We start from the raw sequence: 26234 nt of genomic DNA, 5'->3' as shown, positions 1-26234 counted from the left end.
GAAACCAGGAAATTGAACGGTTGACTGTGGATGGCTGGAATCCGTGTCACATGTGGGTGCCATCCAGTCATCCTATGGGAGGTCTTTGATGGGGGGGGTTGGGAGGGTGGCGAGACCGGGCTGCCACTCTGGATCGCATGTCTCAGTGTTATTCAATCAGAGTGGGGAATGGAACCTTGAGTGGATCCCTGGTGACTCTCCGCCGCGCCACTTCAAGAAGAGATACGCGGTTAAAAATGCAACGAGCGTTACCTCTCACGACCTCTGTCCGGAGGAGGAGGCATCTTGCTTTACTACGACTATCTCTATTATTCATTGACTTTAGCCAGATGTTTTATAGCCCTGACCGTCCCCTAATTACGGGGTCATTCACTCAATTATTTAGTGACCCAGTAGGGTCAAAGAGGGGCCGGTGATCTTCCTGAATGAAAGTCAGGTACCTCGGACAGGTGACAGACACATATAGATAGTCAACCTTCACACTCAATTTAGACTCTTCACTGAACCTCTATCGTTTCTTGGACCCTAGGACCAGCGCTCAGGTGCGGTATATCTGGTTCATCCAGAATACCGTATTTTCCGGACTATAGAGCGCACTGGAATATTAGCCGCACCCACGCATTTAAGAAGGAAAATATATCTTTTTCATACATAAGCCACACTGGTCCATATTCTGCGGGTGCACTGGTGTGGCAGCGCCACAGAAAATGCATGAGGATCATTTGTAGTGTTTGTGAGAGTGCTCACTTATCCGGGTCATCACGCAGCAAAGGTTTGAATCAGGTCAGTATTATTGATCACTTCTAGTGATCCTCTAGTTCTAGCTTTGAAAACGGAGACCAGCAGACTGACTCATGAAACAGTCTCAACAATGAACTCCTCACATCTTATTTACATTAAGGTGTTCAAAAACCGCTGCTTTCACCCCCCAACAGATCGTCTCTGTTGCCAGAGCTGCGGACACGCGGGCGAAAACAGCGCATTTTGAGCACTTTAAATCAGAATCAGAATCAAATGTATTGGCATGATCAGTGGGGATCCCACCAACTAGGAAAGTGTTTTGGAATAAAGTGCTGACATAAAATAACATAAACAACAAAGGCTGTTCACGAATTCAAAAGTCTGATGGCCGAGGGGAAGAAGCTGTTCCTGTGACGGTCTGGATTCCCCCATCACAGGAAGAGCTAAAGATAAATAAAATGGGCGTGATGTCATCGGTTTGATGTGACGAGGCTCAATATTTTTGCTAGCATGACGCTTTTTAGACTGTAAAAATGAGGGATGCTCCTGGAGACAGGGAGAGCACTCAGCGGAAGCAGCTGTCTTCAACCTCTTTTGTGAAAGTTCCCACTATGGACGTTTGCAAAAGTTTCACATTCAGGTGGCCAAAGAACGCTGCATCTGACAGACACCAAAGAGCAGTGGATTCGGTCCATTCTGTGTTAAAACGACACCTGAGAAAGGCTGGTCATCTGGCTCGGTGAAATGAATGATTATTTCTTGGGCAATATGCTTCGCGTTCTGAATGTCGCGCTCAGACCAGCGAGTGTCTGCAAGTGACCGCTGGTTCCTTCAGTTTCACCTTCACAAAACTCTCTGTGCTCCGTCAAGTGCTATCGTATTTAATTTGTGGTGTTGATGCCTTTTAATGTACATGTGCAGCGGGATGCAAACTTAACAAGAAAACCTCTGCAGTAGACGTGCTGTTGCCCAGTGAGTCGGCAGGGAGGGAAGGAGGCGCAGACGCATCACAAACCACGGGCGGTGCTTCATCAGACCGCCGGCGGTACGTGATTGGATTTTGTGATCGGCAATGACAGACAGTGATCGGCATTCAATGATCACGCCCCGGTGGCTGATCGATTGGAGCATCCCTAGTAGAAATCCACATATTAGCCGCATCATATAAACCGCAGGGTTTAGGCCGCGAGAAAAAAGTAGCGGTTTAATAGTCCGGAAAACACGGTAAATGGCTTTTACTTTTTTTAAGTTATTGACGTTATTGGAGGAACACACACCAAGGATATATGGTGAGACTTACTGTTCCTCTTGAGAGTGGATCACTGGATCATAGTTTGAAGTAGAGCACTAGACATTTAAAGTAAAGCTCAGTTAATTTCTCTCAGCTCAGAAGATGCTCTCGCTCCATCACCTCACCCCCGTTTTGGCGAATGGCTATTGGCGGAAAACTTCAGATTTGAATGGGGATAGAAGCAATTTGAAAGTAGATATCCCATTTAATCCCCAAAGAACACAATGGCTGACACAGTTCTTTAACTCGAGCGGTGACCGAAGACCTTTTGAACCTGGAACTGGAGACCCGCCTCAAAGCACGGCACACAACTCAGAAGCTAAATAGCATTCAAGTGGAATTAGTTGACTCAAAAATAGGATGGGTGTGTTGCTTCACTGTGGCGGGATGCCAAAAATATATTCCAAATCATAAAACAAGAGGTAATTGATACATGAAATGGTGTCAGTGTCCACAGTCCAACTGACTGTTCACCATTAAAGCAGCTTGAATCTTGCATCCTAATTCACGTCTTCTCACTGTTCTGCCGGCCCGGAGATTATCCTCGTGCAAACTCGCACTCTTGGATGGCTATTTGTTTTTATTGTTTTTTGAGGGGAAAGAAAATATAGCTGCACAACCAGAGCAATTATTAGAGCGTATATTATGTGATGTGATTCTCCCGGGCAACTTCCATTATTGCTCACTGTCACCACAGCCGCTGCACCACGATGAGATTTCCCATCGTAGGAAAAAGAAGTAACATCCTGGTAAATATTATAGCGTAGTAAAATATCCGCACAATTTATTGTTCATCCCGTTTTACGCCGCTGCCAGGGCCGTTTTCTCCGTGTGCTGCTGCGCTACGCATCCCACAGAACAGGCTTCTACTTTGCCGGGGGTTGTTCCCTTTGTCTGGAGCACAGTCATCTCTCAGGGTGACGTTGGCCGCCCTACAGGTACTGGTAATGGTCAGCGTGCCAACTGTGTGGGCACAGTGAGAGAAGCATATGCTGCCTTTTAAATCACGCTCAGTGGAGGCAGTGATAAAACATGATTGTTTGGAATCGGTTGAAACATATAACATGGTTAACATGCGTGACAGAGGCAGCCATGCAGTTAATCGTCAGTTTCACAGGCAGTGCATAGTAACCGGTCGCTGCTTTCCTGCTCAGCCCATGTTGGATAGCTCACTTTCTTTCATGAAGATGCAAAGGAAACATGTCCGGAACCGTCACAGCTTTAATGCTGGGTTTGGTGCCCAACAGACACTGCCTTTATTGCCTTGATCATGAGGTCCTTGGCCAAGGAATGAGCCGTCTCCTCATCCTCACTCCCATGCCGTAATATATTGTTGTTAGGAAGGTTGACTTTTGCGTCCTATACTGACGCCAAAGGCAGCCTTCAGCGTTGCTTGTTGACGCATTAGGATTTCAATTGACGCTCATATTCCACCTTCTGTGGCATTTCCAGTGTGTCACGTTAAAAAAAGACGGAGGCGTAAAATAACATGACATAAGCTATGGGATGGGGCTCCATTCATTTTGCGTGTAACAATGTGTCAATTACAATTTATAGTTTGGGAAATAGAGATGCGTTTGAGTCACGGTGACTTTCCGTACCGAAGGAAGAGAAACATGAAAGGATGGATGTCAGTTGCTCAGCGACGCACAATCTGTGATACAGGAAGGAAACCCATTGACACGCGTACGCGTCAACATGCAACGCATCAGTATAGGGCACAAAAGTCCACTGTCCCAACATGTATATATTACGCCGTGGGAGCGGAGTTACCTAAAAACGTCATTTTTTAAAAGGTGGGAATGAAAACTTGTGTTAGGCTGTGTTCTATTTCTCACCCTAACACTAGCACTTAACACTAGCGCTTGGTTTTGAGCGCCCTCCACGATGAAGCGCCCTCCGCCAACCAAGTCAAGTGACTGACGTCCCTAAGAATTGGGACAACACTTGATAAGGTCACGCGTAAAGACAGCGTGTCGTTGGCTGCCGTGTTTTGTTTCCTGCATATCCAGTGTTGGAGACAACGATTTGGAAATGACAGCTCCAACGTTTCTGCAACCTTTTGCATCGGCGCTGATCATCTCACTTGGTTTGGTGAACCAACGGAGAAGAAATGGGCGTAGCCCATGTTGCGGTAATAGATCTGTTAGAGGTATGAGGATGCTAACGTTAGCCTGGATGCTAGCCCACTGTTGTTTGTTAAGAAAAAGTAAAAACATACTGCTGTATATACATGTTGTATTATTCATGTTGTGGGACACGGTCGACCATTTGGGTTGCTAACGTCTGATACCAGAGAAAGTCAACAAACTGTTGTCCTCTCCAACAATGTTTTGAAATAAAGTACTTTGGTATACTGGAAATCTCTCCACACTTCATCTTCCCACTTGGTTTCAAGTCAGCTCCGGAGCTCCCTGGGTTTGAAGGGATCATTTCAAGTGGTGAACGGCCCTCGGTCTGAGGAGGATTGGGACACACTACACAACACCCAGTGTCAGGGTCAAAAACCAGTGTTAGGGTGAGAAATGGGACACAGCCCTTTACTCTATATCAGTTTAAATCATTGGAAACATAGATGCACATTCTGTACAACTGAACGACTGAAAAGTTTTGAGTGATCAAAGTGTCATTAATTCAATCCAAATATTACACTGTAGGTCGCATGAGCCTCCAGTTTCATGCAGTGTTGTCGTACTAAATTGTCGGCCACTGATCAAACCCATCCATGTTTGACAACACAAGGTTGTCTCCGCTGCCACTGTGTTCTCAGAGCCCTCTAATTTTCCCACAATAGAGAATAATACGCCTCAGTAAAATGCTCTGCAGTTTCCAGGGAGGAATGTAAAACAGGCAGAATAAAACTGGCCTTACTTAGCAAAGTCACATTTCATCCCAGTGGCCCTGGATCAAATATGTGCCTCTTTATTTGTTGTGTTATCGAACGGGTTTATAATAGCAGAGCGGCTCTTGGCCTTAAACTGTTGATTCTAGCCTCGTGGCTGGTCAGAGAGGGTAATAGAGAAGTGCAAATGCTTTTTGGCCTGGACTTTCACACATGGTTCGGAAAACACTTTCAGAAGCCACTGCTGCTGCTTCTCCACGCTTCATTACAAATTCAACTGGGTGATTCCTCTTTGAGGTGATACTGTTACCATGGTTATTGATGCTCCTATAAACGGCGTCAAAAAAAAAAAAAACAGCCATTTCATCTTGATATTTAGACAATCTGTGCTTACAGTTCTCGGTGTGTCTCACTCACACCGTGTCCAAGCGCTGAGGTTCTGAATCACCAAACAAATAACCGCTTGTCCTTGAGAAAAGCTGCAAATGAGCCGAGGTCGCTTTGAGGGATTTGCAGATACACGTCTAAGCAAACACTAAAGTTGCATATATATATATATATATATATATATATATATATAGCTCATCTGTCATGTTAGTTTTTGAAGGTGGAGGATAACACCGTGTTTTATTTTACAATTAATTTCATTGCGGAATATTTCCAGGAGCGTCATACTGATAAACTGCATGAATAACTCAAGTCGTGAAGGATTTGTTTTTACTTGCACTGAAACAAAAAAAAAAAAGTCACAGATGATTCGAGCAATCTGCTGCTGATACATAAATTATTTATATTTCTGCAGTAAAAACGCGGCGAGGGCTGAAGGCGGCGTGTGAGCTTGATGACATTTGATCCCTGCAGGATGCGTGAAGGCAAAACATGTTTTTCAGGAAGTGGCCTTTTTGTCCGTCCCCTCTGCTTATCTCTCAGTATGAGTGAGGCTTGATTAGAAAGTGAGAAAATCCGCGGCGGCGTTTCCAGGGATTCAACCGTGGTGTCACTCAAGTGTCTTGTTCCTGCACGCGGATATGCTTTTTGATGTGCCTGCGTGGGAGTCTGATGAGGAGATGAAGGAGCAGTTAGCATGGAGTCACACCATTACAGCAGAAGCAGCATGAAGGGCTCTGGTGATCTTTGCAGAGCCATTGCATGTGTGGGTGTGCGCTTTTCTCATGTGTGTATTAGTCAATCTGTTAGCGTTGCATGCTTGAGAGGACGCGGACATCGGATGGACCTTGCTGCGGAGTGCAGCATGCGTGAAATTGTTCCTCTCCCATCGCTCACGAATGCTGACTGTCGGATTCCTCGTGACGTCTGGGAGCAAAGGAAGTTGACCCAACGAGTGACGGATAACGTTATATATATCACATCACTTCAAAATGCTATGACAGAATGCTTCTACTCTCCACTTCATTAACCTGCTGGATGAGACGAGGTGGTTTACTGAGAAAACGGTGCAGAGCAAAAGGTCCCCATTGACTGTCTATAAATACAACCATACTGTAGTGATCATCCACCGTTTGAGATAAACGTTCTTGACAAACCTGATGAGCCGCCAAAGCGAACCGCAAATAACCGTGTTTTGAGGGATGAAAGGATTTTATTGAACAGTACATGTGTGTTTTTACTTCTGCTTTACCTGAAATACCTTGCCCACAATTTACCTGTCAGGAAGCTCTGGTCGAGTGGAGCCTTAAAGTCCGTTTATGCTGCCTTTACAAATGAAACGTTGTTGCCCTCACTTCCATGTGTTCTCTACTTTTGGTATTGTTGTTCACCAATATATCCACCAGGGGGATCGACAAACTTCCGAACCAGCATTGTGACTGTGGGAGAAGTATTGATAATGTACCTCTTGCACAAAAGTGGCAAACTAAGGCAGCACTGTAGGAGGCGCTGGTCAGTGAGGCGGTTAAATATATCGTAACTGGAGAACACAGAACTTCTGGGATTGTTATATCTTCGGGTCGCAACAGCAACACTGCCCCAGGGTTTCTGGTGGTACTGCACCGATTTGTCCATGTGGAAACATGCAGAAATATGGAACCCGGACAACAGGCTCAGTCTGTATCTGTGCGTAACGTTGAGCATAAATGGACATTTATTTTGTGTCCATGATCTGGGCCTGATCAGTATACGGTGTAGTCGGCAGAAGTTAAGGGGGCGACGTGTTATATTATCCATCCGACTGAGCGGCAGAGGCCAAAAAACCAACCATGTGGGAGTGTTGTACTTTGGACATGAGATCACCAGAGACTGGACCTGAACTTTTGCCACCATCCAGGGCCAGAGTGGACCTCCTGATATTGTGCGGCGTAAATATTTTACTGTTGCAAAACCAGTCCTGTTGGTCATTAAATATCATGACCAGGTTCCATGCAAATTTGAGGCAATTTTTTGTTTACCCAAGTTTGCCTCAGACAGTTCTATCATTCTGTCCATCCGTCCATCTATGTGAGATGGGTGAGCAAACTCACCATCCAGGAGGCAGTGCAGTCGTCTACGTGCAAAGTTACCCAAGCCCACTGCAGAACTTTTTCTCGGTGACAAGGGGCCCATCCTGCTCAGAAGACTTGGTTGGTAGTACCATGTCCGTGGCTCTTTGTAGATTTAGTCTGAGGCATGTGTCAAAGCTGATGCTGAGACTGTGGCAAGGCCTCACCTCTGGAAGAACAATAGTTCAGACTTGCCAGGGTTTGTGTTCAACATCGTGTTTAAATCCTGCGAGAGATCTTAAAAGAGATAATCCAAGATTTATTCGAGCAAATCCACCTAATATTGCAGTTTTTTCTTCTTCTTTTTAACAACCCCTGATTAACATCGTGTGTGTGTGCTTGAACTGCACTTGAAGGAAGAACCCTAAGTCAACGCCGCCTTATCTTGACAGAAGACTTGTCTCTGGTGGGTGTAATGGATGGCTATTGATATGGATTTGAAGGTCGCTCTCAATGTCGCACTCTTTTGTGGACGCCTACCCTGTGTACACGCCATCGCGGCGAGACTTTTAGAGTGGGCAAACACGTCTACGCCGGACAAACACCGCGTGACGATGTGGCCGAGGCTGATAAAAAAGGTCTGTGGAGATCCAAATCCAGATTGTCGCCTCAGCAATTAAATGTGACACTGCAGAATCGGAGCCGCTCCTCCGTGTCGTCACTGCTCCTGAAAAAGTGCTCTCTTTTTTTCATACGCAAAAGCTTCAATTAGCCGCTCCCTGTGGCTTTCTTCCTATGCCTGTAAGACTTTCAAGATATTACATTTTCCTTGAACTCTAAATGGAGTTCACGGCCAAAAACAAACACATTATCTGAAGAGTATCTGGAGGTACTGGAGGGAACTCTGGAATATTGATCTGTCGTGATCTCCAATGAGGCAAAACACAATCGGTTTTCAATGGTTAACAGCAACAGATCCGGGATCACTGACATGGTGGTTGAGTCTGAACAGATTCACTCTCTCAAGAGTCAGTGTTTGTGACTTCGGCAGGAGACCAAGTAGGATGAGGTGCAAAGGCTTAGACCGAGAGGAAGGCGTAGAGTCAGTTATGTCTGGGGGGTAAGTGTGATGGGAGACATCCTCAATCTTGAAAAAGGTAGAGCTGGGTGTCATCCGCAAAACAGCGGAAGTTGATATTCAATTTACAGTTTAGCACGCCAATGAAGTGGGTGTTGATGGTGGAGGGGGCTGAGGAAAGCTCCAAATGGTTGGGTTTGAGTTGGAGTGCAGCCTGAGAGGTAAGAACTAAAGGCAGTCGGGTGCATGTGTGAAGGTTTTTAGTCGCTCAAACTTGACACTGGACAAAACTGTATCTTGTATTACACTCATTTTGCTACGGACACAAAGTAGAGCTGGTGAATCTACTAAGAAAAGAGACGGGGACCTCCCTGTTTTTGTCAACATGTTGTGAAGTGTAACTCCCAATGTCAGTTAAAGGAGGACTGACAGGGATCTACAGATGTACAATGTGTTCTGCAGTTCTCCTTATTGACCCCTATACCGTGCCCATGCAGGAGACCTCCCACTCAGAAAAATAGACAGTTTTAAGAAGTTTTAAATCTTGTTATGGCAGTTTTCTGTGAATTAACAGCTTCTAAATATGGTGAAAAAAATGATCAGTCATAATGGAATGGCCCACTCTTTGGCCGACGTGTGAAAACTCATCACATGTGAGCCGTCCACCAGACAACTTTCGAATGCGAAAACCTCCAGACTCCCCCTCAAGTGCCTGCAGACAAGGTTATCGACTAGCTGCTGAGCTATCTGCTGTCAGGGAGGCTGACGTTTCTGTCAGGAGATCGAGGCGTGGAAGAAAGCGGGAGGCAACTTACTCTCTCAACTTTTATCCTGGCAGTTTCCAGAAACACGATTCCTTATGAAAGATAATGTCAAACATTTTGTAAGATACATGAGTGGATCACAAGCACCAGAGATACAAAGGTGGAGCTCCGGATGCCTCTGGCAAAAGCTGAAGGTCACAATCGGGCAACAAAAAATAAAAAAAGAGAGTGGATAGCAATGATATTCTTTGAGACTAAAGAGGAATCCAAACACATCTCCTGCCGGCGAGTTCGCTGTGTGGCGTGTACAGCGCGGCGGGTTGAATCGCTGACAATCAAAAGCCAACTGTTTTAATCCTGCGTTCCCTTGTCCTCTGATTGCTCCTGATGAGAAAAGTGGCGTCTCCGGCTACATCTGAATAACACGTCTCCTTGCTATTGTGTGGTAAACAATTTCCTGATTTAGTCACAGTGACAAATTGAAAACGGCACCCTAAGTACTGAAATGGCTAGTGCTTTATTAAGCGTGATCGTTGATGCTAACCAGCTGCAATAGACTCCAAACAAATGTCACTTTGTCTCTTGGAATCAAGAGTGTCGCAATGGTGAAGGTCAGCTGTGTCTTAAAAACACGTTTTTATAACGTTGTTCTTCATGGTTTTTGTGATGTGACAGTGAGGGCAATGTACTGCCACCTGCTGTCTCACCATACTCATGACTAGAAGAATATTTCAAATGCTAGAAAAGATTGACTTATGCTTGCAAAAGGACAGAAAAGAATCAACGATATCGTGTGAAAATGACTAAATAAATATTTCGCTGTTGTACCTGCTGTTTTCCGAATAACGTCCCTGTATCTGAACTGCTGGTGGTCGCAACCTGAAACACAGTATGAATGCAAACAAGTTCAAGAGTTCCGTGTCTGAGATGCAGCTAGAATTAAGCTAAACTACATCCCAGCGTGGATTTCTTCAGGCACATTCTGTGAGATGTCAAATCTCACAGATAAAATCCGAGATTGAACAATAAATTGAAGCTTTTTTTTTTACGATTTTGGTGACACTAAAACTGCCGGCCGACGATGTAATTTCTGCTTGCGCATTAAGGTGTGACCTTTTATTTCTCTCTGCAGGCTCCTCTGAAGTGAACCCGGAGTGAAGCATCGGAACAAAACAAGAGAATATTCTGGTGAGTAACCACATAAAATTACAATGTTTCTCCATCTCATCGCTCATGTCCCTTCATTTGGGGTGGAAAGATATGCAGGAAGTAATGGGCCGGATTTTTTGTTGACATAAATAAAGCTATTCTGCCTCCATCGATCAGTGAGCTGCCTCCCAGGTTTGATGCTTTATGCATGTGTACCTTTGCTTCATTTAACGTGATTTTTATTCATTTGCTTTCCTGTTTGTTCCGATCACTTCAAAACAAATTCCCGTCTGTGACACTGAGACTTAAGCACATGTTCCCTCCAGAGAGAGCAAAAGCACCGACGCCGTAAACTCCGTGGCTGGGCCACGTTCCCCTCACGGGCTGCACGATGGGAGCTAGCTCCATTATCGGAACGGCCGGCTCGCCACCCTGCAGCAAAGCCGGCGTCCCTTTGCTCGTGCAGATTTAATTTCTTATCTCAACGGGGGAAAACAGGCCTGGTGATGAACAGTGGGGAAGCACCATGGGCTACGGCGAACGCTGATACATGCAAAAGACTCAATGCTTCGATAAACAGTTTTATTGGACCTGATTTACTTAAGATATGCAGCAGAATTTTCCTCACATTGTGTGGTTGATTAAACAAGGCCACAGTTGCCTTTCTGTGCGCACAGAAGTATGGCGTCGCGAGAGTGCCACAATTGGGAAATAAATGTGAAACGATTATTATTATTCAAATATTCCCTTTAATGTTACGTGGATTTTTTTTTTTTTTTTTTTTTGGTGGTTTGCGCTCTCCGGGTTGGTGGAGAGTTCTTGCCCCAAGTGGTGGAGTTTAAGTATCTCGGGGTCTTGTTCTTGAGTGAGGGGAAAAAGGGGAGCGTGAGATTGATAGACGGGTTGGTGCAGCGGCAGCAGTGATGCGGTCGCTGTACTGGACTGTCGCGGTGAAGAGGGAGCTGAGTCACAAGATGAAGCTCTCGATTTACCGATGGATCTACGTTCCCACCCTCACCTATGCTCATGAGCTTTGGGTACTGACCGAAAGGATGAGATCGTGGATACAAGCGGCTGAGATGAGTTTCCTCCGCAGGGTGGCTGGGCGCACCCTTAGAGATAGGATGAGGAGTTCGGTCATCCGGGAGGAGCTCGGGGTGGAGCCGCTGCTCCTCCACATGGAGAGGAACCAGCTGAGGTGGCTCGGGCATCTGATCCGGATGCCCCCTGGACGCCTCCCTGGGGAGGTGTTCCGGGCATGTCCTACCGGGAGGAGACCCCGGGGAAGACCCAGGACTTGCTGGAGAGATGATGTCTCCAGTCTGGCCTGGGAACGCCTCGGGATCCCCCGAGAAGAGCTGGAGGAGGTTTGTGCGGATCGGGAAGTTTGGGCGTCCTTGCTCCGAATGCTGCCTCCGCGACCCGACCCCGGATAAGCGGCAGAAGAAGGTGAAGGTGAAGGTGAAAGCTTCTGCCTCCTGCTGCTCGGGAGTGTTTTGAATTTTCAAAAATTAAGAGCATCTCAAAAACTGTTAAAGACTGTATTAAAAATGAATTACTGTTCAAGATTTATTTATCGCGATTAATCGCATTTCAATATTTGATACTAGAATTATCAAACTGAAGTTTAATCCATCCGCAAATGTGGTGAGTGAACTCTTTGCTTCATAATGGGCCTAAAACAACCTTTTTTTCTGCTTCCATACTGAAGTTTTGAAACTTAAATTTATTGTCCATTCAAAAAACCTAATTCAGTCTCCTACTCCTCAACTAAATAAATGTTTCTATTCAAATGTATTTGTTTAATGCTCTCCGCGATATGTCTCCTCAGTTCCATTTTCAAAATTCCTCAATATATAAAGAGGCTGGGTGAACAAATCCATCATTTCATTTCGAGTTGTCCTCGTGATATGAAGGAAGCGCAGACATCAAGGTTCCCTTTTGTGAAAAATATGAGTCATTCAGGTTGGATGTAACGGCAGTATTTTGGCGGCATACGTCCTTGAGATTTGTAAATTTCCTCCACTAAAAAGAGTTCCATTTGATAAATCTTTCTGTCATGATGCATACTGCATTCAAGGAGGGTTCACCCACGGAGTGAAAGAGAGAAGTTTAGCAGTCTGACAATGAATATTGCCTTTAGTAGCAACTATACCTGACCATCTGTCTAGGCTTTACCCTCCTGGATATCAAGGAAGTTGAAACAGTATTTGAAGTAATTTAGTACTGCGCTGTCATGGTGGCTGGATGATGGTATGTGTCCTCGTAAAGCATTATTGTGAAGATGGATATCAAAAATAGGCGATGGGTTGATGAGGCTTCATGAAACAGTGTCCTCATTTTCAGAGCTCCATAGGTGGCGCTCTCTTTTTGACAATGATTTTCACAGAAATGGCTGTTCTAATCTCAAGATTTTTGAGCGGTGAGTGACATCTAGTGGACTCCAAAAAAAGAGGACACTGTTTCATGAAGCCTCATCAAAGATAATGTACTCAGCATGCAGGAGTGGAGACGGTTTGGAAGTGCATATGTCCTAAAGTCTAAGAGTATAATGGCGCTTTTTTATCCTGCCCACAGCTCAAAGGTATTCCTTCATTTTTTGGGGGAAAACATCTGAAGGTGTTTTCAGGGCGCCATCTTCTTGACTCCTCTACTTTCCGTGACTCCTCAAAAACATCCTTTCACGAGTCATCGTCTTCAATTTAGGGTAAAATAAGCATCATAGTGAGGCATGGTCAAATGGCCCAAAGCGTTTTACTTATGTTGGATCATTACCATCAAATCGCGTTTCTGTATGAATATCTGCAGCCATAAGTGAGATTAAAAAGCCATTTTCACGTCATTATTTTCAATTTAATTTCGCCTTTCGTTTGACGCAGCTGTGAGGACCTGTTCCAACATGTGTTTTCCTCGTCTTTCATTTGGCGAAAAAAAAAAAACTTGAACTACCGTTGTCAATAATTGCCGAGCTCATTTCCCGCTCTGCAAAATGTCACCTCAAAAATATAGATTTCTTTACTGCCTTTCATCCGCCTCATGCAAATGCCTGTTTTGATGTCTTTTGTTGGCATCTGCCACTTTTTCTCGGGGCGCTATAATTAAACAGGAGGAGGCCGCAACCCCTCTTTATTGACTGTCACTTTGAGAAATGGCTGTTGCAAAACACGCAGTGTTTAAGTTGTGTGAGTTGAACCACAAACACATTCTGCACTCGATGGGTTCCATTTTAGGAGAGTGTGTGTGTGTGTGTGTGTGTGTGTGTGTTTATGAATCCATCTTGGTTACCGTAGCAACATGGACGTCTGATATCCAGTGGGGAAAAATTGAACATTTCCGAAACACCGACAAGCCGTTTCATCTGTCAGTGATTTTGCCATTCAAATTTCCTGTTTACGTTGAAGCAGCCATCAAGTTTTGGGGGTTTCAATTGCTATATAGTAATTCAACAACAGCAGCACAACACAAATAGGTACTTCAATATCCCCTAATTTGGTTCTCAAGTGAAGCTGACTTCATTTCTCTTAAGGTGGTATTGGTTCCCTCTGGATTAGTTGGCAGAAACAAGTCATGAATTTTAAAAGCGAGTGGACGAATTCTGTATTCTCTGCTGTGGCTTGTTATGTACTGGATGCTTCTCTGCGTTGCTCTGGGTTCGGAGGTCAGAGTTGAGATCGGGTTTACATTATCATCAGTTTGAGGAGTACGCGAATGTGGAATGAGGAAGTCTGGCTGTGGAGGTTGATGCTCATTGGCAGAAAATGAAACATCTGCATTGAAAAAAAAACAGCTGAATTTAAATATATCTGTTCTTCAATTTCAACACATGCTTCAAATGTTCACCTTTTCAGTTGAAGAAATGTGGCGCTGCCGAGGGGGAAGCTTGAGGGGAAAGAGTGGGGTTTGTGGTGGATTTGCATGTCATTGGTCACTTGCCACTGTGATGCCTTCCTGTTCCAAGTCACTTGCATTTGCCAAATCTTAAATAAGATGACTGCACTACTCCTCACCAAACTCGACCCGATGACAAGATGAGCCCCAGCAGACTGCAGTGGACAACACATTCACCTTCTGCCCGGAGGCCCTGTGCTCAATCTCTGCAAACAATATACATATATATTTCATTACATGATATATTTATGTGCTTGTTCTGCCACCTTCGGCTGAAAAAATAAGGGTTTTTTTTCCGCCTGTTTATATATTGTACAGTATATTATATTGTATTGTTAGAATATGTCTCAACAAAAAACAAGCATGGATGTATATTCGAAATTAATATTTACTTCATATGTGGTGAATATCTTTTTCTGCAAAGTCCAATGGGAAAAAGAAAAGATGCATTGAAAAATATGATTGGGACAAGATTTTAAAATCACGTGAAAAACAGGATATGATAAAAAAAAATAGAGAATTAAATTCATACAATGTAAACAAATAGAAATACAAGACATGAAAAGGAAGTACAACAGAATAACAGGTTAAACATCTCCAAAGATAGACGGATAGATGGATGGATGGATGAATAGATAGACAGACAGACAGACAGACAGACAGACGGTAGATAGATAGATAGATGATAGATAGATAGATAGATAGATAGATAGATAGATAGACAGATGGATAGACAGACAGACAGATGGTAGATTGATAGATAGACAGATGGAGAGATGGATAGACAGACAGACAGACAGACAGATAGATAGACAGATGGATAGACAGACAGACAGACAGATAGATAGACAGCTAGATAGATGTCCGAGCTCGCTCAGGCCCAGTCACCTGGGCGGCATGTTTCACTCGTACAGTGCCTTGCTGTGAATGGTTGTCAAACTTTATTTCAAATCTCTTCCATTGTGCTTCAGAGCAAGTGGTCCACCTAAAGCACCGGACGTATTAAATATGACAGTGCAATGAAGTTCATTCACTTCAGTTTCCATGGAGTGAGATGTTAGCAAAGAAATTTGTAGTAATATCCTGAAATGTGTTTTTTAACTTTTTTTTTTATCTTTTACTCCTTGGCTTCTATATCAAAGTGAACATGGGCCGAAAATAGTCTTGTTTTTATTGACGCTCTCACCAACAGCAGCCCGTCTCTTGATCTGACGGCGTCCTCATGAGATAAAACCCATAAATCATGATATAAGCATCCGTCTCGGCCACTTTGTCAGCGTTTACAGTTCAGTGAAAAGGCAGGACGGCAGAAGAAATGAGACATATTTGGTCAAGAACTTATGGTGATGGAGAGGAGCACAAATGTTCTCTTTCTGCCCTTCTCCCCTCCAACTGTAGCAGAAGAGTGAGTCGCTCATTCAATGTTTTTATATTCCCCTCAAGCCCCAAAGAGGAGACACGCGGGTCACACGTTATTGTGAGACAGGTGGTGGTGAGATATGTAGATGGATGCTCTTATTCAAGGATCAAAGGAAAGAATGAGCAATGGAAGATCAAGAAAATATGCTCATATTTGTCCATATTGTTTTATAAAGGCAGGATTACTGTGTATGTACTCGTGGTAACTTGTTGTATAATACAATTTCATTGTGGAAGTTGGGATTTTTAATGTGTTAGGAGTCAGGATAAGAAGCAATGAGCGGAAGAAGAAAAAAACTGCACTCAGCTTGGAAAGCTTGTGTTGACTGTGCGCACCATTGTGCTGTGTACAGAAAGAAGTTTGTTTACTCGCTATTTTCACCGGAAAATAGGCAGAGTTGAAAACTGCAAAATGATCTCACCATGACACAAAGGTAACTAACTTCAAAAGAGCTGAGCTAGAAGACAATATTCCGTTTAAACTCCTGCACTTGCTTTTTTATTTTAGGGTGATGGTTGAAATATTGGTGAGTGCGTGAGTGCTGATCTCTGAAAATGAGGACACTGTTTCGTGAAGCCTCATCAGCCCATCACTGGTTTTTACTGTCCTGCCTTTGTGTTTTTCATCAACCAGTTAGAATTATCATTGACACATGAATATCAGATGCTCTTCAGTCACATCCAGGAACATTGTGGAGCTGAGACTTGTGTAATATTTTTCGAATGCATGTGAGAATGACACCCAGCTGAGTAGGTCTGTGACTTTCTCAGGCAATGTTACATTATTTTTAGCGCATCACCCCTACAGGGGGCTTCTGACAAATTGCAGAAGTTTGTGACACGTGGTACGACACGACAAACCTGCCTGCCTTGTTAATGGGGATAGTCAGAAGCTAAACTGAGCCGAGAATAGTGAGACAGCGAGGAAGCGTCAGCAGGTTGTCTTTGGTAATTGGGTTTAATGCTTACATCTTTCTCTGTTCATCTTTGGAAATGTTCTAGTTCTGCCGGAGCAAACACATCACAAGCGCTGAGTATATTTGTAAAAGGCAGCATGACATCTGCGCTCATCGTTGTTTGTGTTCGCTTTGCTGAACGCATTTGTCAAAATCGTATCAGAATCAATATATTTAATTGGTTTTTGAGTGTGTTGTACCTCTGGGGGGTTGTGTTTCTGTCTGCCTCCAAATATCCTAATGTATTTCACACTGATGGGATGAGGATGGTTACATTTTGGTTGTGAACTCCCATCGGGGTTTAAGAAGAAAGTAATGCCAGTTGTTTGTGTGGCGTTTAGCCGCTTAAGGTGCGTTCACACCGCTGCATACTGTATAGTCGCTGTAGCTCGAGGTGTCGGTAGTTTGTTGCTAGCTTCAGTCACGATTGTGGAGTGGAACCTGATGGTAGATGTAGCATCCTCCAGCATGGCTCACAGTTTGCTGAGTTTCACCACCTCCTCCAGGGGCTTGGTCTGGATGATGACCACTTCCCACTCATGCGATACGTCACTCGCAGATCTGGTCTGTGATTGGCGAATGGGTGAAAAATTGAACTTCAGCGACTGGTCTCATCGCTGTTGTTAAGTATTGTTATGTGGTCCTAAGTATTTACCTGTGTTCTTCATGTGTTGACGTTTTCTCCACGTGTCTTAGGTGATGTTAACGTACGTGTGTGGTTTTCAACTTTGTCAACAGACGTGACAAAAGAGGAATTTCTGTTGACTACTTTTTATCTGTCTATCGATCTTTCTGTCTATCTATCTATCTATCATCCATCCGTCCATGCTGAGCAGTCGACTCTTCCTTTTTGACGTGAGCCAACTTAAATCACGGCAAGTGTTTTAAGTCGTGTAAATGATGCTCCTTGGCGGAGGTACGCACTGTCTCAGTGCTATTCAAGTTATTGCTGGATTCCTCAGTTGGATTATGCTGTCATCCACTGGCGCATTCACTGACAAGTCAGTCGTCCTGGAAGGACCTTAGTATCCTCCCACAGCAGCTACTTATTTTGTCTGCTTTTACCACAGATCAGCGAGAGACGATGGACAGGGTGGAGATCTAATCGCTCACCCTCGACAGCCTATTTAGAAGCTCCATTCTATACTCTGGCAGTGAGGTGTCCTCAGAGACCTTCAACTTCTGAAAGGAATCCCGAGGAAAAACGCTTTAAAACACATGCGGAGAATTGTGCTTGATCATCCCGGCAGCCTCACAAACTGATAAGTCAATTAAAAATTGGTCTCACCAGTAGCTGTCTGTCATGACGTGGCTTTCTGAACATAAAGCATTTCCCTGTTCTGCTCACATTCCAGACAGTTCTCTCAGTTAAATGGATTGCGTCTGCTTGTCAGTCCGCCGGGCGCTCGAGTTCTTACGAATCCTACCCACTGACTGGGGACAGAATCATATTCACTTTGATTCTGCAATATGTATGTATTTTAGTCAACAGGCGCGGGGAAGAAAACGCAAAGGATATTCTCGTCGCAGTGCTACATATTTTACACCTTTGAAGTGAACCGTATTCATTGCCAAGACTTTTGTTTTTCATAATGTTTGTCAGAACGAATGGACCCAGTATACACAAGACGGAATCAATGGGTTCAGTAAATCTGTGATGTGTTTCACCGCGGACATGTTTCGCATCAGCACTTGTGAGCATCTTCGCTGACGATGGCATTCTGTCTTGAGCCACAGTCTCATTTACTTCGTTGCGGTGTTTTATCTGAAAACAATAGAGGAACAGTTTTATAAACGTGTCTTCCTTGTCTGGCAGAGCAGGCCACCTCCACCCTGAACTAGCTTGCGTCCTCCCGTCCTCCATGAGCTCAATGGACGAATGGTCTTGAAGACCTCCGAGCAGAGGGGAAATTCTAAGCCAATTTTTAGGAAAGGACTAGTCCTGCCGCATGTTAGTTTTCATTCAAGAGGCTCAGAAAGCAGCTCAGAACTGCACTGTTCTTAGTACTTTCTATGGCAGATCATCTCCCTCGCCCTCGGTTTGCCCCAACCTTTCCCCAACTGGACTTGCTTGGGGCACCTCACCTCGGCAGCAGTGTCCGGACGACAAGATCTCAGCTGAGTTCGAACCTCTCCCTGATGACGGAGGGCTTCACGCTCAGCGAGAGTTGAGGCTATCATTTCAAACGCATTACTCTGAATGGATCCTATAACATAACTGAGGGCAGGAACATTGGCCATTACCGGAGAGGCTTCATCAATTAGTTTCGTCCCCAATGTCCATTAGATTTTTCCGTGCAGCAGTTACGTTACAGCCGCATATTCTCGCACCGGTTTTTCTGTGGATGCTTCACTGAAATGGCTGCCAGTTTATTTTTGAAACCTACGGTTTTATTTTGCCACGATGCTCTACTTTTTCAGTCACAGTTCAGTTGTTGAATTGAATTATGTTTTCACTGGATTGTAGTCCAGCTGTGGAACTTGAAGTCATGCATATCCACTTCAGCAACACTTTCTCCTAAGGCCTAACATTGACTACTAGTACTCCTACCAGTACAGACTACTAGTGATGGGCTAATGAGGCTTCATGAAACAGTGTCCTCATTTTCAGAGCTTCATCAGACGCATCGTGTCTTTAAAAAGGATTTTGTAGAAATAGTTGTTCAAATCTAAAGATTTTTGAGCAGAGAGTGCCATCTAGTGGACTCTAAAAGTGAGGACAGTTTCATGAAGCCTCACTAGCACATCACAAGACTTGATCCTCATGGATATACTCGCCACCATACCGTACTTCAGATTTTCAAACAGCAGACTGTGGGTTTAGTTGCTAGTAGCAAGACAACCAACATTAATGCGGACCACCAGACAGACTACATCATATATCAGGTTAATACTGGAAGGTATTAACCTATAGGGTCTCTACAAACCTGTAGGAGGTCGCCATGATGACCAGGGTGCCAGTGTCAGCCTGCTGAGTGTGCACACAGTAGTATCAACAGCATAGCATACTTTTCAGAATATAGACATTTTTGACAACCTTAAACAGAAAGCCCACCTCTGCCTCACTGCACTGCAAGGATATAAATAGTTTTCCCTCAGGGGTCTGCCGCAGTTTAAAGCTTAAAAGTAAAGCAAAACAATTCGATGAAGGATGTTGTCGACTGTGCAGCGGGTGTTTTTTGGTAAAGAGTCAAACAGCAACTTACGCTATCTGACGAGTGTGGCATGTGTAACGGGTCCTGCTGCGAGTTTCTCTGGAGATTCGTGTCATCGAGACCCGCCATCTCTGGAGACAACCGTAGTGGGACGTCCTGTGCAGGAGGAAGAAGAGAGCAGCTGGATGTGTGGCGCGCTAATGCGCTGCACATCCGCAGCTGCCTGCAGTTCCCGGCACCGACATGTCCACGGTTTGGACAACATCTAGAGAAATAAGTCCGACGCGGGCAGGAAATTGGGCGCTGCAAACACGTCGCGCTGAGACAACGATTAGCAGAAATCCACATTCCTGCTCCCTTTGTTTGAAATACACCACCTTCAGTGTGCAGCACAACACAAGGCACGATAAATTATTCAGGTGCTCCCCGATGGCCACACATTTACAGACGCTTGCTTGCATCTGGCTTGCGGTTTTACTCTGCAGCGCTGATCCGCCTGTTATAAAATGGCAGAAAGACATGTGACCTCTGAGCAGGACTGAATCTTTAATCCCTCTTAATAGAGTATGCATCGCACAAGTACGCTCATGTAAATATGGCGGCGCAGCGTGGCTCGGCGGGAGTAGTGGTCGGAGATAATAACGCCGTTTGTGATCTCTCAGCCCATGAAGGACGTTTCTCTGAAGACAGCACAGCATGTCATCATTCCTCACAGCTCGTCCTCCAGTCAAGCCGACGTGAGCCTCGCCGTACTGACAGCCGGGAAGAGGGAAGATGGCTGACTGCCCTCTCTATCAAGCGATGCTTTGGTTCTCAACGCTCACGTCTCCATGACCGGCCGTCTATAGACGGGGCTGTCTATTTTTTATTCACGGCGCCAAAGATGGAGGGCGAGTTCCTGCAGGTGAGCCGGCGGGTCCCTTCACAGCGACTCCGGGCGCCTTTTAAGAAAGGATATAACGTTGCATTCAATAGTTGATGCTTTTCTTTAGCACCTTATTAAACTTGGCTCATCTGCGTGTAGATTTGCAAAGTGGTGCGATAAAACTGTAGATCAGTCCCCGCAGGATTCCGTGGCCTGATTTTGTTGTTGTTGAGGCTGGAAATGCCTAAAATTGGCTTGAAAAGAAAAGCTCTCATGCCTGAGGTTTGTATTCAGAAATGTTTGTAGACTTGTTGGTTGTGTTTGGAACCATGTAGTGTTTATGCTTTGGACAGTAAAGCACACTTTCCTGGGATGCGTTTAAATATTCTTCTCCGCTTTTTGCTTTTCATTAGAAGCATAGATAAGGTTTTTGGCCAATGTGCTGGCGCCGTTTATGTCTTCGGCACTTTTTAAAGGAGAACTGCAAATTAAAACAAATTTATAATAAATACATACTTATTATTTCCCACCTTTGTATTAGCTATAGTATTTTTTTTCCAATATTTACTCTAAAGTTTTCTGAAGTTGCTTATTTAAACAGTTTTCTAAATGAAAATAAATCAATAATTAAATTCAATTTTACAACAATTATAAAAATAATAAATCCTGTTTTTCTTTTTTTTTGACATCACTGCATTTTTTGTATCTCCCACATTAATGTTTGAGCCCTGTTTGCGTCAATATAGTGGGCATATTTGAGTGTTAGTTGTTATCACAGGAAGAATTCTTTACAACGTATCATGCATATTTGGTGAATGATATTTAATTTTAGGGTTATTATTAAAGGTTTCACTTTAAACAAATGGTGAGTTGCATCTTGTATTGACTTGTACGACTGTATTTTTTAGGTTTGTCGCACTGCTGCTTTTATTCTGAAAGCTAAAAGTGAGGAAATGAAAACCACTTGTCAGGTCCACAACGGCTGGTGTGCTTTGTGAAACATGCAAAAATGGATGGAAGTTGTGACAGTGATTCATACTCAGCGGCTCGCCATCACTTTGCCTGAAGGCCAAGTGACTCCCCGCGGCCTTCGTGCATGTAATTTACCGTGTGCTCAACTGCAGCAGCTGCTGACTAGCGGCGGGAGCTAATCGCCCAGTTTGAAGGCAGAGCAGTATTATAGGTCTTTAATGAATGTTTTAGCGCTGCTCTCTATCACCGGGTTTCCAGGGAATCAGCCTAGAAGTACTGCAAACTGTTTGGTGTGATAAAACAGGCTTTCTAGGAACAGCTTATAGGTTGGTTGTTTCAGTTTTTTAAAGGTGAAAAGCTAATGTTAGCTCCGCTATCCCTCCATCTTCGTGCAGCAACGGTTTCTTCAGACTTGCAGTTTGTCTTTGGATGGACTGACTGTACGATTGGAAGTGGACTGAATTTCCTCCAGGAATTTTTTACTGGCTCCAGCACTGAAAAAACTGAACATGGAAAAACAGCTGTTGACAGTCAACTGAAAAATCTTGAACTTTAAGTTCTTTAGATGCTGACAGCTGAGTCATGGCAACTAAATGTTCTCCTGAAAAAAAAGGATTTTTCTTGAGTGGGCAGTTCAGGAAACTCCTTGCTGAATCAGGTTGGTTTCCATCCCACTTAAGCAACTTTCCATTTTGCCATCGAGAAACCTGTGATGTATTTTCGACTCTGTGTTTTGGGCCGGTTATTAGAATGGCTCACCTTGTACTTACTGTCAATTTAACGTCTGTTCTTATTTGTTTGTCCTGTTTTCAACAGCTGCTCACCGTTGCGCTGCACTTTGCACCTTCACTATTTATGATGTTTTGGCTGCTGGCAGTGCAGAACGATCTAAACAATTCATGAATCATTCACTGGCCGCTTCAGATGGTCTTCTGAACCTTCACTTGTCATTTCGTTCGACGGTAATATCCGGCCACTTTCCACCGTATTTTACTTATTGAGATATTGTAAGCTTGGGAGCGAGAAGGCGGCCATCTTTGGAGGAAGGATGCAGTGTATTTATGAGGGGAGCGGGATCATTTCACGCTTTCAGTTCGCATCACGAGCAGCATTCACAATATGAAGTTGTTTTCTCCCACAGTCATGAGTGCCAAAAACGCTCTCCAGTGTAAGACGCCAGTCGCGTTTGATTTTTTTCCTTTTATCATTTTGTCACAGCCAGTTCCTGAAGTTTGGTGAAACTTTATTTGAGAGAGACACATGTGGGGACTGCTGAGCTTAAGTGTTCAGATGTTCTGCAACTTGTGACTGAGGGGGAGAGAAAGAAAAGCTGTCTGTTCAGGGGTGAAGACTGCGTCATGCTGCGACAAGATGCATCTCCTTCTCAACAGCATAGCGAGATATGCGTCGTATGAATTAGGTATAATAATGTCAGGCCTCTTTTGTCTCCAAACTTCTCCACATGAGCCGTCCCCTTGATGTGTTAATTTCCTGATGCTGACATTTCTACTTGCTCCCAAAGAGAATGAGTGTCTTCATCCTGAACTCTGCTTGTTGTCTTTGTGTCGGCACCGCTGGCTCTAAACCATAAATCATGGCCGCTCTTGCTACTCTGCTATGGAGCCTCCCATTTACTCTATAGCAGAGTGATGTGCAATATTAGATTGTGAAGGTTGAGAATGTGTAGACAAGGGGTCTCAAACCTGCGGCCCGCTGGTCATTTGCGGTCCTCGGGATGCAGTTTTCTGGCCGAATTTTAGCCTGGGCGTGGGCACCCACTGTGAGATGTATAGAGAACACTGTGGCATTTCGTCTTTACCTTCGGATCCGGTACTTAAATTCAAGTTACATGTATGTAGCTAGCAATTTTGCTCATTCTTCCACTGTTGCTTTTCAATTCATGGTTACCTTATCTTTTGATTTTACTCGACCCAGATAGCATGCGCCTCCACTGCGGTGCAAACCACGTGATGCATATTGGTGGTGATGACTTGTTATTATAGCTTCTTTCTGTTGCCTTCAAGAGGCTCACATTGACATGAAGTGGATTTACCAACAAGTAGTCAATGGAAATAAATAGCAACACCAGAAATGACCAATGATGCTTTGGAATAACCTCTTACTCCGTAAGACTGGGGTCCAGTCTTACCCCTAGTCATACGAGACCCCAGGTGTAGACCATCTGCCAAGTGAGGAGATACTGTGTATGTCTTGCTCACGTTCTCCGCTGAGGAACCGACTCACACTCGTAGAGGAAACTGTCCTCCCACACACGCAGTCGGAGAGAACAAGCTGGTCAGAAGCGTAGGTTTTTAAACCTGATCTTCATCACACTTTAACACACACCTTCGCGGAAGGAAGATGAAATATTGCTTGTCAGACGAACGATGCCAAAGACTGTCTGCGTGGTGGTGCTAACACCTAGCATGGCAGTCCTATTCAGAACCAAAGGTAGTGCTGTAAAATGTAAACACACTGAGGATAGTCACTGTTATGGAGGGACCGGAGATCATGAATGTTGAATACTTGTGTGGAAGCTGCCTGAACTGAACTAAATTGGTCCACATGAACAAACTGGGTGCAAGTTTAATTTTTATTTCTCTTAATGGCTGTTTTGCATACTGAAATGCTTTGGTTGCACTGAAGAAATTTGCCTCAATAATACACAAATGATCAACTCTAAATGTTGTTTTTCATAATCGAAATGTTGCTGTATCCTTCATCCGGCCTGCTCTCTCACTTATTCAGTGCAAATAATACTTTCATATGATCTTAACCATGGACTTCAATGGTTGTTTTTCTTTGTTCGTGTCATGAATTGTTTTACGGACTAACTAGTTGCAGATAAACTGAGAGAGCCTGAAGTCAATTTGGAAAACATGAGCCTGATCAATACTCACTTTAATCACTTTCTCACTTTCACTTCCCCGGGTCTCTCCTGAATCCTGAATAGTTTTGTTGTGCATCCGTGTTTGTCCGTCTGTGAGTAAAGTCGTCATGTTTTATTCATCCCCCACCCCACGCTCTGAAGATCCTCCAGGTGTGCTCTGCGCTGAAGGGTGGACTTTGTTCTGCCATCTTTTTCTCAAAAGCTCCTTCAGTTTGAAACGTATTGACTTATGCTTGAATGCTAAATCTGGATGGTTTTGTCTTAAGACACACCTTCTCTCAGATCTTCTCTGCAGCGAGGAGCTCAGCCATCCGGCAGAGACTCAGAGGAGAACTGCTGCTCAGCAGCCAGGTTCAGAAGTGTGTCAAAGAAATGAGGCATTCAAGTTTAGTTTCCACTTCAAACACCCTCAGAGGGAAAGTGACTCGGAATAACTTGGTCCTCTTGTCAACCGCGTGCGCGTCCCTATTCTTAGTCACTCACTGATCATTAATCATGCACCGTCGCAGACTCGACGGCTAACAAGGCAGCACCCAGGCGGATCAAATTCCCACTGCTCTTGTTTCTGCTTCGTCTTCTTTTGCAGATAAATTGCATGGCGCCGACCTTTCGTCAGTCATAAACAAGCAAAGCGCTTAAGCTTCAAGAAGCAGACTCGTAATCTTCAAATAATAGCGTGAGCAAGATTCCGGCGAGCGATGTGCTCACGTTGGTCCGCAACACTGTCCGAGCGCTTTCCTCCTCATCGCCTCCCCACGTGATCGTGCCATTTCCCCAGCGTGCCGAGTTGATCTGCGTCGCACACTGCATTGATTTTGACTCTCTTGTTGTGCTCACAGTGACTTCTGATGAATGGCTGTGTCTGCTCGGGAAATACGCTCCCGCTCTGCACCGCCTGAGAAAGAAGCCGCCCGTTCAAATGTGGTCAGTCTTCGTGTTAGCGATCAGGCTGGGTGTGGTTCATAATATCATCCAGTGTTGTTCTTCTCCTGCGAGTTTGTGTAGATGGTGGGACACATATTTGAGGTGCACCAGATTGCCTGAGGGGGCGAAAAAGAGCAAAATCTTGTCCCTAATTCTAATAATAACCTTAATGCATGTGTCTTATTTTTCGTTTATTTATGACTTTTGTCGCATTTCATCCGAAATTTTATCGTTTTGTAACTAAGATGACGTAATAGGGGCAGTCAAAAATAAATAAATAATAATAATAATACATTTAAAATCGTAATATTATGATATTTAAAGTTATAATATTACAAGTTTTGAAGTTGTTACATTATGTGATTTAAAGTTATACTGTTACACGATTTTAAGTCATAATGTTTCGTCATACAACATAGTAATATTCCATATGCGGTGTGTCAAAATTCTAAAGCCGATCCCGAGTATAGCTTCACAAGACACTATACTAGTACTACGGTATACTAGTACTTTAAATCAGATATTTTTTATGTCTGTATTTTATTTTATTTCATTTTCTTAAGTGGCCCTAACACGCCCTCGTATGGAACAAACAGAAACACAAACAGTTTGTTTGTTTTTGGAACCTTGGAAAAAATTACTTTCAGCCTTAGGCTGCCTTTTCTTTATTTTATATAATAAACTTAAACCCAGCTGTTTTATATATAAATATATATACATGCACAAACTGTGATTGGTGGGTTAAAACTCAGGAGTGGGTCACTTATTTTGTATTTATTTATTTTTAATTTCTCAAAGCCAGACCACTTTAAAACCGCTGATTCATAATGTTCTGTTTCTATGTTTTTAAAAATGAAGCCGTAAT

General features: G+C 44.0%; 1 protein-coding gene across 5 annotated transcripts in view; it reads left to right on the top strand.

Annotated features, from left to right (window-relative positions):
* The window catches only part of lrfn1 (leucine rich repeat and fibronectin type III domain containing 1), a 200294-nt gene that overhangs the window by 91113 nt on the left and 82947 nt on the right, over positions 1-26234 (top strand). For 4 of the 5 annotated variants that reach the window (XM_053872377.1, XM_053872378.1, XM_053872375.1 and 1 more), the window contains one exon: positions 10284-10339. The gene's annotated coding sequence lies outside the window, so the exon portion shown is untranslated. Of the gene's footprint in view, positions 1-10283; positions 10340-25284; positions 25370-26234 lie in introns of all 5 variants that reach the window. The other variant, XM_053872376.1, reaches the window with a different exon arrangement.

This window comes from Synchiropus splendidus, chromosome 8 (genome assembly GCF_027744825.2).
Source record: "Synchiropus splendidus isolate RoL2022-P1 chromosome 8, RoL_Sspl_1.0, whole genome shotgun sequence".
Lineage (NCBI taxonomy): Eukaryota > Metazoa > Chordata > Actinopteri > Syngnathiformes > Callionymidae > Synchiropus > Synchiropus splendidus.
Note: the sequence above shows the minus strand (reverse complement) of the source record. Positions and strands in the feature narration are given on the sequence as shown.